Genomic DNA, 8,051 nt, shown 5'->3' on the forward strand with positions numbered 1-8,051 from the left:
AGGATAATATGGTAAATTTACATTTTTTCATATTAAAAAAAATAAAAATAAAATAAAATAAGATAATAGGTCCTACTTTTATGGAACATAACTACTCATGTTATCTTTTCTTAATTCTAAAAATAAAATAAAAAATTAAAAAATAAAACCAATTGTGCCAAGGGGCTAGTAAGTAATAATCCATAATTATTAGGGAAATTTGCATAAATACCACCTAAACTTATAGGCATGTGTCATTACCACCTGAACTTTTAATTTTAATTTTTAACCACCTAACCTTTGTAAAATGTAGTAATCCACCACCTACATATAACTCCGTTAAAGCTTCCATTAAGTTTAAGGGCATTTTCGTCAATTAACTATAATTATTAAAAAAGAAAGAAAGTATATATATAATAAAAAATAAAAAATATTAACCTAATTATACTAGGCCTCTCCACCCCCAACACCCACACCCTCCTCCGTATACACACACTGCATAACTCCTTCAACGTGAGTACTTGATTGCTTAAGTATTCCTATTGTTATGCAAAATACTTTATTCTCATATGGGATGAGACTAATAAAGGAAAATTATACATTGTGGAATGGGATGAAAGCAAGGGGCTGTAAAGCGAACATATAATGGTTGCTTGCTTGCTGGTAATGAGTTCCAAATTAAACTTTGGGACATGGACAATGACATTTTGTGAACCTGGTTTTTTTTTTTTTTTTTTTTTTTGCGCATCTTTCCCTGCACATAGCATTAATTCTGTGATGGATAAGCATAGTTCCATAATTCCATGCCATCCAACACTTATTGAGCTAGTGAGATTAGATATGTCAAGCCCTCACAAACAGGATATTCGAAAGAAGAGGTGGTTATGGGTGTTGTGCGGCTGATTTTCATATATGATCACCATAAGATCAGACCAGGGCACAACCACAACAAGTTTAGAAGGCCTCAATTTCTGCCATCACCATAAGATTATGACCTTCATCACCTATTGAACGCTTCTTTTATTTATTTATTTAATTATTTAATTTGTTGTTTAATAATTATTTTTAGTTATTATTAATTAACAAAAATACCCTAAACTTAACGGAAATTTTAACGGAGTTATACATAGGTGGTGGATTGCAATACTTTATAAAGTTTAGGTGGGTAAAATTGCTTACTAAAAGTTCAAACGGTATTTATACAAATTTCCCTACCAAAATTTGCAACTTGAAGCGGTCCCTGATCAATAGTCTCAATTATTAACTTTACTCACTTCACTTTTTTTTTTTTAAAATCTCTAGGAGGGGAATCATGATTTTGTTTGTGTTTATGAATGGCTCAATAGGTAGCTCCTATACATTGATTTTGTTCTTCACACCTTTTGGGGATCCAGGGCCATTTCTTGTCCCTATCACTACCGAATATTGTGAAAGAGAAGTAGCACTACACCAATAGCTAATGGCTTACCCGCTACACATTTTGAGTTGAACCAATATTGACATTGTATTGTGCAATGTGCAATTGTCTTTTCTGTTACACGAATTTTCATATTTCTCGTAAAACTAATGCTCTTCAATTTTTTCTTTTTAAATAATTGAATAAGTGATAACCATGAAGGGAACTTTCATATTTGCGTAAAATGAGGTTAGGGTTGATGTCTTTGAATAATTGTGAAATGGGAAATTCGTACGAAAATTCATTAATAATATTTTATTGGGGAACATAAATCTTCGGAGTCTTTAGCCCAGAGCAGGAAAATCATTGAAATTGACAAAAGGGAAATTGCATGGGCTCAATTGACTTGGGTAGTCTTGTGTAGGGGTGGCATTTTAAACCGAAAAATCGAAAAACCGCAAAAACTAACCGACAATTTACCGCAATAAAATCGCAATCGCGGTAAACCGAACCGCATTTGCGGTATTAAGAACCGAACCGCATTTGCTGTTGCTGTTGCGGTATTTGATTTTCAAAACTTGCGGTTACCGCAAACCGCAAAGTATAGCCGCACAGATGATGAGGTTGAATTCTACAAGGAAATGGAACATATGACAAGCAAGTAATTAGTTTATTTATGCTAATGTTATTTATGCTTCTTCTTATAATAAAATGCACTAAACTATGTTGTTTTATTTGTAGATAATATTGGTGCTCAAACAACACAACAGGGTTCTTCAAATCCACTCGCCACTAACACTTGAGTTTGTAACTTTAGTTTGTAACATTGGTACATTGCAAATAGTTGGTCGGTTTGCGGTTTGAGTAAAAATTCGCGGTTACCGAACCGCAACCACCCCTAGTCTTGTGTGTGCAGCTCGTGTGCGTCTGTCATGTTGACATGTTCTGTAGTTAATTTATGACCAATTCGCTTTGAGTTTTGCGGAAAATTTGGCCTGCATGTGAAAGACAGTGGGTCTACAGAAGGCTTGTGAAATACGGAGGAAGACTTAACACATGAATATGACCGAGTGGTAAATATATTTTATTTTATTTTTGTACGCAAGAAAGTTGAAATTACAAACTTGGGATGACCTTACACCAATAATAGAACAGAGCTAAAACAAGAGGCCAAATTCATGTGAAAATAACAATGTGCAAGTGTGAGGCGAAGACCTTAAACCAATACTTGCAGTCTAGAACAGCTTTTTGGTGGCTGATAATCTCGCGGTCATTGGTCATGATAAACATAATACTCATGTATATATATTTTGCTAAAGTTAGGAAGAGGTGGGTGTTTTTTTGACACACTGTTAAGATGCCGTAGGAGTTCGAACTTGAAACCACTGGTCTGCAAGACAAGAGCCTTTCCACTAGGCTAGACCTCATTGGCGAACATCATACTTATAGTTTGGTAATTTTCCTTACATGATAGCAGTCTATATAGAGATAATAACTGGGCTGCTTGAACTTGTTTCTGACTCAATTTGGGAGGCCATTCTAATTGAGCTGCTTGAACTTGTATCATCGTTCCCTACAATTTGTGTTCTTCCAGAGGACATCTCAATTTCCAAACATTCCTTCAAGTTGTTATAGATAAAAGTTATATCAGGCCTTTGGGATGCCGTTAAAGGCACACATGCCATGGCAATTTGTAGAGCTTTCCAAGCAGAAGAGGTGTTGTAGGTCCCTTGTATTCTTGAATCCACGATACTCTCAATTTCCATAGTCTCAAACTTTGGACTCACCCATCGACATATGTGAATAGGTTCAGCTTCCACATCTCTTATTATTGCTGCTCTACCAGTTATTAGCTCTAGCAACACAATCCCAAAGCTGTATATATCACTCTTTTTTTTCAGCTTTCCTGTGTAGTAATATCTGGCAGAATAGGGAAAACAATTAATTAGATATTCCTTGTTTTAGGGATAATTTGATCTAATAAAGCACTACCTACCTATAGGATTTAGGGTTTAGGGTTTATATATAGAAAATGACCAAACATATAACTCAATTCAAACAGTTCACATTATATGAAAAGGTTACAATTTGGATCTGATCATAAAACAAGATTCCAGAAAATTTTGGAAAATTTCGTGAGCAAATTAACACTTACTGAGGATCAAGGTACCCAAATGTTCCTTTAGGGTCAGTTGATACATGAGTGGCACTTTCAGTTGCAAAAACTTTAGAAAGACCGAAATCGGCTATCATGGCGTGAAGATTTTCATTTAGCAAGATATTTGAAGTCTTTAGATCTCTATGTACTATTGATGGTTTGCAGCCATTGTGTAGATAATCCAGTCCTGCAAAAATTACTTAAGCCATGTTAACTAAACGAAGATCTTAACTCCACGATTTTCTTGCAACATACTATGTTTTTGGGTTTCAACACAAAAACACACGTACATATATGTACGTACATACATTAGTCATAACTATTTCATTAATGTTTCCAAGATGAACACGAGCAGAATTAAATTTTGAGAACTGGAAGAGAAGAAACTAGATTATATATATAATTTTTCATTTCATTTTTATTTTTGTTTTAGTGCTTACCTCGTGCTGCATCAACTGCAATTTGAAGTCTCTCCTTCCAAGTCAAAATGACGCAGCACAAGCAAATAAGGTTTCAAACGAAAACCTTGAGTAACAAGAAAACTGGAATCCACCAGAAATTAAGAGAAACTCTCTTTGATTAATTTGATTAAAATCTGAACTGCCAAAAAACGTTAGACGAACCCGTCTAAATACACAACTCTCAACCCTTGTAACTGCTAGGGGAGTTATTACAAATAAAACTGAACAACAGAATTAATTCGGAGACTTAACTACGTAACTCCGAAACTGAAAAAAACAGAATTTATTTTGGAAATTAACTATGTAACTCCGAAACGGAAAAACATAATTATTTTGGGAATTAACTATGTAACTCCGAAACGGAAAAACAGAATTTATTTGGAATTAACTTCGAACTTCGAATGCAGTTTTGAAAGGCCAAACGACTCACCACGTCCCTTTTCTTGCTCAACCGCGATTAAATCTGCCATCTGTTCTACATCAGTCCTCTCCACCTCCGAAGAACTCGACCCCGAGTTATGATCTGGATAAAGAACCTCATCTTCACGGAACTCATATAAATCTGCAACATTAAAAATATTGGAAATTCCCATGGAATCCGGTAACTCAATAACATAGGCATTATCATTGATCCGTTTGAGCACTTTGTAAGGACCATATTTCTTCGGTTTAAGCTTGCTGTAAGTGCCAACTGGAAACCTCTCCTTCCTCAGAAATATCATCACAGAATCGCCTTCTTGAAACACTTTAACACGTCGATGCCTATCCGCAGCAGCTTTGTACTTAGCATTTGTTTGCTCAAGTTTCTGCTTGACCTCATCTCGAACGGCTACCACTTCCTCAGCCAAATTTTTCGCTGCCATACTGGTTTGCTGGCCTCTAGGCAGTTTCACCAAATCTACAACATGGTTAGGTATAGCAGTATAAACAATGGAAAATGGAGACTTCCCAGTAGCGCTATGGACTGCACTATTGTATGCAAACTCCACCTGCGGTAATGCATAATCCCATTGTTTCGGCTTCTCTCCACAGACGCTTCGCACCATATTGCCCAATGTCCGGTTTGTAACCTCACAGCCATCACTTTGGGGATGGGCAGTGCTGCTACGATTCAAAGTAGTCCCAAACAGTCTCCACAAAGTGATCCAAAAATGACTCAAGAACTTGGTGTCACGATCAGATGTAATGGATGTAGGAACCCCATGCAAGCGAACAACCTCCCTGAAAAACAGTTTGGCTATATTTGATGCATCGGCAGTCTTTTTGCAGGCTATGAAATGCGCCATTTTTGAGAACCGATCAACCACCACAAATACAGAGTCCACTCCCCTTTGTGTTCGGGGCAATCCGAGGACAAAATCCATAGCAAGATCCTGCCAAATATCGTTAGGAACTGGTAATGGCATATATAATCCAGTGTTTTGTACCTGCCCCTTCGAAGTTTGACAAATGTAGCACTTGCGCACAATAGTTCCAACATCACGTTTGAGCTGTGGCCAGTAAAATCTCTCCTCCAACAATGCAATTGTTTTGTCACGGCCTAGGTGGCCACTCAACCCTCCACCATGCAAGTCCCGAATGAGCTTCTCCCTCAAAGAAGAAACTGGAATACACAACTGGTTGCCTTTGAACAAATAACCTTCATTGAGAAAGTAATCTGCCATTGGCTCTTGATTAGTGCACTTAATCCAAATTTCCCGGAAATCATCGTCACCTGCATATAATTCCTTCAGACATTCAAACCCCACAACTTCTTGAGTCAGCGTGACTAATAATGAAGCTCTCCTACTCAGCGCATCTGCCACACGATTGGTCTTGCCGGAAGTATGCTTGATAACGAACGAAAATTTCTGCAAAAAAGTCATCCATCTAGCATGCATTTTATCAATATTTTTCTGGCTGTTAATATACTTCAACGCTTGATGATCTGTAAACAAAACAAATTCCTTCTGGATAAGATAGTGCTCCCATTGCTTCAAAGCTCGAACAACCGCATAGAACTCTTGGTCATAAGTACTCCACTTTTGACGTGCATCGCTCAACTTTTCAGAAAAGAACGCAATTGGCCGCTTGTCTTGTGAGAGCACAGCTCCGACTCCCACACCGCTGGCATCACATTCAACTTCGAAAACTTTCTCAAAGTTTGGAAGAGCTAGAACCGGTGCGGTGCAAAGCTTTTCTTTTATTTCTGCAAAGCTTCTTTCTTGCTCCTCTCCCCAACTGAACCGGCCCTTCTTCAAACATTCTGTGATAGGTGCAGCAACGGTGCTAAAATGCTTCATAAATCTTCTGTAAAAGGTGGCCAAGCCATGGAAGCTTCGAACTTCAGAAACTGTCTTTGGAGCTGGCCAATCAAGGATTGCCTTGATCTTCTCGTCATCTACCTGATTCATGAGCCGCATGAAAGTGCTAGGTGCATTTGACAATCCGAATGGCATCACCAACCATTCAAATAATCCGTCCTTGCTCTTGAACGCTGTTTTCCATTCGTCTCTAGGTCGTATGCGAATCTGGTGGTATCCGCTTCGCAAATCTATCTTAGAAAACACCCTTGAGCCGCTAAGAACGTCCAGCATATCTTCTAACCGTGGAATGGGAAACCTGTACTTGACTGTTATCTTGTTGATTGCCCGGCTATCAACACACATTCGCCAAGTTTTGTCTTTCTTTGGAACCAGCAAAACAGGAACTGCGCAGGGACTCAAACTCTCCCTGATAAATCCTTTCCGCAGTAATTCTTCAATCTGTTCTCTCAGGATGTCATTCTCCTTGGGGCTCATCCGATAATGGGGCAGATTCGGAAGGCTAGCTCCAGGCACCAAGTCAATTCGGTCTGTATGTCCCGCATAGGAGGCAGCTCGTTTGGCAGATTTTCAGAAAGTAGTTCCTGAAATTGATTCAAAATCTGCTGCACATCTTGTGGAATGTCACCTTCTCCTCCGCCAATTTTCAACAACCCCTTCAACACCAAGGGACAAAAACACTCCGCTTCTTTGACAGCCTCGTTCAACTCCTGCTCGTTGCGAATTAGGGTTAGGAAACTAGAACTCCTCGTCTTGGGCTCAACAGATTGCTTTGCGGGCTGTGTGGTTGCCATTGCAATTTTCCGGTTGTTCCAAGAGAACAGAATTACATTATCTCGTCCCTTGAAAGTTGCATCCACATCAAATTGCCAAGGTCGCCCTAACAAAATATGGCATGCATCCATGTCAATAACATCACATAATATTTCATCTCTGTAATGCTTACCAATTGACAGTGGCACTCGGCAAGTCTCAGCTACACGAACCGAAGGGCCTTTTTTAACCCAACCTAGTGAGTAAGGGCTGACATGAGGCTCCGTAGATAACTGCAAATACTCCACCAATTTCTTTGACACGAAATTCTCGCAACTTCCATTGTCGACGATCACATCACACACCTTGTTTTTAATTGAGCAGAGGGAACGAAAAATACTATGACGCTGCCCTTCCTCCTTTGGTGCCAAAAGAACTCTCTGCAAAACCAAGGTAATCTTCTCCATTCCTTCCTCAACTGCAAATTCAGCCCCTACATAATCATCTTTCCCGACTTCATCGTTTTCCTCATCTTCATCGGCTTCTTCGATAAAGTTGGCCTGCTTCCGCTCTGGACAAACATTAGAACGATGCCCTGGTTTTTGGCAACGGTAACATATGTCCGTCATGGGCTTAGCATACGGATTCTGGGACTGGTTTCGGGGCTGCCCTCTGTTGTAATTCCGGCTGCTACCTTCGTTGAAATTTTTGTTTTGGCCAACTATTGCTGGTTTTGTCGATCCTCCAAGATTCTGCTGCTGTGCTTTCCCCTTATCTCCTGAGCCACTAAAAGCACCAGCAGTATATTCAGAGGCTTCCGTCGTGTTCCTGCGGAAGTTGGGTTGGCGTTTCTCCTTCTCCAACAATTCAGCCTTCAATGCCATGTTAATCGCCTCCTGCAAAGTCCATATATTCTGCATACCAATTTTTTCCTGGATGGAAATCTTCAGCCCATTGTTGTACCTCGCGACCTTTTGGTTGTCAGTCTCGGTCAAATGGTT

Source organism: Prunus mume, linkage group LG4 (assembly GCF_029339155.1).
Source record: "Prunus mume cultivar Tortuosa linkage group LG4, ASM2933915v1, whole genome shotgun sequence".
In the NCBI taxonomy this organism is placed as follows: Eukaryota; Viridiplantae; Streptophyta; class Magnoliopsida; order Rosales; family Rosaceae; genus Prunus; species Prunus mume.